At 47.5% G+C, this 3380-nt stretch overlaps 1 protein-coding gene across 1 annotated transcript in view; it reads left to right on the top strand.

Moving 5' to 3' along the window:
• Window positions 1-2076: 2076 nt before the first annotated feature.
• Window positions 2077-3380, top strand: part of CCDC61 (coiled-coil domain containing 61) — a 20079-nt gene continuing 18775 nt past the window's right edge. The window contains exon 1 of the mRNA XM_012811170.2: window positions 2077-2120. The gene's annotated coding sequence lies outside the window, so the exon portion shown is untranslated. The remainder of the gene's footprint in view (window positions 2121-3380) is intronic.

The raw sequence follows: 3380 nt of genomic DNA on the forward strand, positions 1-3380 counted from the left end.
CTCACTATATGCCCTGGGTGTCATATAGTGGTGTGGTGTCATAGCTTACAGCAACCTCAAACTCCTGGGCTAGAGGGAGCCTATTGTCTCAGCCTCCCAAGTAGCTGGAACTACAGGTGCCCACAATGCCTGGCTAGTTATACTATTTTTAGTAGAGATGGGATCTCACTCTTGTTCAGGCTGGTCTCAAATTTCTGAGCTCAGTCAGGTTATCCACCTGCCTCGGGTTCTCAGAGTGCTGTGATTACAGGTCATGAGCCACTGAGCCTGGACTTCTTCTTCTTTTTTTTTTTTTTCAAGACAGGGTCTTGCTCTGTCACTCAGGGCTGGATCATAGCTCACTGCAGCCTCTGATGCCTCAGCCTCCTTTGTAGCTGGGACTACAGGTGTGCACCATTTTTTTAAGCTAATTTTTCCTCTTTTGTAGAGATGGAGTCTTGCTGTGTTGGCCAAGCTGGTCTCTAATTTCTGGCTTTAAGTGATCCTCCTGCCTTGGCTTACCAAAGTGCTGGGATTACAGGCATGAGCCACCATGTCTGGCCACTGAATGTGTCTTTTAGTGCTGCAGTCCCTAATCCTTGTGGTGCAAAGTGGTACTGGTCCATGCCTGTTATAAACTGGGCCTAACAGCAGGAGGGTGGCAGGCCAAGTAAGCAAAGCTTTATCTGCATTTATGGCCACTTGCTATCACTTGTATCACTACCTGAGCTCTGCCTCCTGTCATATAAGGCAGCATTAGATTCTCACAGGAACATGAACCCTACTATAAACTTCACATGCAAGGGATCTAGGTTGGGTGCTCCTTATAAGAATCTAATGCCTGATGATCTGAAATGGAGATGTAATCCACTTGAATCATCCCATAACTATCTGCCCCTGTCCCTTCCCCCTCTGTCTATGAAAAATTGTCCTTCATGAAACAGGTCTCTAGTGCCAAAAAGATTGAGGACCACTGTTTTAGTAGCTGCCTCTAGAAGCATCTGTATAATGAAGGTGTCAAGAATTGAAAGCACTGAGCTAGAAATTAGTCTGTGGGAACATTTTCCAAAACGTATAGTTTGAAAAAACATATGAATAAAACTTCATGATAATTTCCCCAAATTTCCACAAAATTTAGATAACATTACTGACTTGTGAAGCTGAAACTTGTTCTAAATTATAACAAATAAAAAAATTGTCATCAGCCATGCCAGGGGAAAGATAATTTACATTTTTCTTCTCTCTGTAGATAAGAGTGTTATGAAATGTATATGTAGCCCCAAATATAGGAAACATCACAGAGGCGCATCGGGCAGCAAATTAATAAAAGCATTACGTTACCTTTTGGGATTTTGAAATGTTAGCCTTTTTAAGTATGTAATTTGTTATTATTTCGTTGTCTAATTTTCACGTTCATATCCAAATTTGTTTGTGTTTTTGCTTTCCTTTTTCGTAAAGAGGGCCCACCCATTCAATTCTTTAAACTGGATCCGTTGTTAATGACTCATTGGCTTAAAGTAGGGGTGGTTCACAGCTGTGTGGTTCCCACCTAGTGGCTACACCTCTCTGAGCCGTTTTCCTTACTGGAAAAATAATGCCTACTCTGCAAGGTTGTTTTGAACTTTAAGTAAGCCAAGGCCTGCAAAGTGCTTTCTGCAGCCTCGTAACGCACTAGCGAAGATAAACCCCAACCTGTCTTTATGTTTAGAACTTTCCGGCAGCTTCCAGACCCGCAGCCAAGACCCTACAGTGCGCATGTACACCGACTCTCTAGTCGCCCCGCCCCTCTATGTGGGCGTGACCCACCCTGCTGCAGGGGGTGGTGGGCGGGGTCAACGAGCTACTTCCGGGATTATATCACTCCCACTCCGAGGAGCAGCCCTCTTGTATGACTGGCAGCATTGTTAACCATTAACGATTGGGGTGGCGACCCTTTACGGACTGCCTCTTCCAAGTTGGCCAATTGCAAGCTTTGGAGGGCGGGTTCTCCTCTGGGGCAGAGTGACGGGCATCTGCTTTGGCTAATGGGAGCTTGGCTGGGAGTTTGCTAGGCCCGATCAGGAGCGGGAAGGCCGGAGCCTGGGGCGGGGCTGGAGCTTCGGCAGTTGAACCGCTCGCGAGGAGGGGTGTCTGTGGAGAAGGTGAGAGGCGGCGGGAGTGGCGGGTGCACGGGCCGGGGCGGCGGTCCTGGGGGGGAGGGGTCCTCTGCGGGAGAGTGGGCTGCGGTGGGCAGCTGACCCGGCTGTGGGAATCGGGAGGGAGGATGCCCTTTAGCAGGGGTAGGCGCCCGAATAAGGAGTTGTGGGGCAGAGCACAGTGTGTGAATCGGGGATGTTCTGTATTCGTAGGAGGGTCTTTAATGGGGAAAGTTGTAAGGCAGGAGACATTGGATGGCAAAATAAAGAGACGCCCTTGTGTAGCGTTGTGATTTAATAGGTTTTAATGTCGAGGTTATTATAGCGCAGAATGGAAGGGCAGACATTCCTGCGATGAGCTCTAAGCTCCGACTTAGGTGGAAGGCAAGTGAAGAAGCGATATTTAGGAGAGAGGGAGAAAGACCTCAAGGAATGAGGCTGTGCTTTCGTGAAATGTGAGGGCCCATTGTACATGTAGCGTTTACTACGTGCCAGACACTTACCAGCGTTTTTCATGGATAAACTCTTAATCTTAACCCAGCCGGGGTGTGGGCTCTGTGGCCGGGTTGCCTGAATTTGAATCCTATTTCTGCTACTGGTCCTACCACTGAACTTTGCTGTGGCTTTGGGCGAGTTTTTTAACCTTTTGAGCCCCAGTTTCATCACAAAGGAATGACCGCATTTCTACACCACTCATTAGCTTCACCCTCTTTATATAATGATAAACTCCCAGGTGTCTATTTCCAGCCTGGATCTCTGTCCCAAACTTCATATGCATATGTCCAATGGCCAACTCTTCTCTGCTTGACATTTCAGCTGACATCCAGACTTGTCCCAAACCAAACTTGTGGTCTCCCCCCCACCTTCAACCTCCAAACCCAGTTGATGGTAAATCATCCTTCCAAGTGCTCAAGACAAATACCTTAGAGTTGTCTTTCCCTCCCTTTTCTGTTACCTACATATGATCTATCATCAGCTATCCCATTAGCTCTGCCTTTAAAACACATCCAATATCCAACCATGTTTCACACCTCCCTGGCTATCTCACTCTGGTCTAAGCCATCTGCTCTTACCTGGTATGTTGCAGTGGCTTCCTTATTCGGCCTCTTGCCTCTGCCATTGACAGGAGGAGCCTGTCTGTTCAAGTCTTTTTATCACATCTTTCATACCAAGTCCTCCCCTTGCCCACAAGGCCCCATCGAATCCAGCTTCCTCTTCTGCCCTCTGCTCACCTGTCACTCTGTACCCCTTAATCACACTGCTGCA

This window comes from Otolemur garnettii, unplaced genomic scaffold, assembly GCF_000181295.1.
Source record: "Otolemur garnettii isolate 467f Iridium unplaced genomic scaffold, OtoGar3 scaffold00152, whole genome shotgun sequence".
Classification (NCBI taxonomy): Eukaryota; Metazoa; Chordata; class Mammalia; order Primates; family Galagidae; genus Otolemur; species Otolemur garnettii.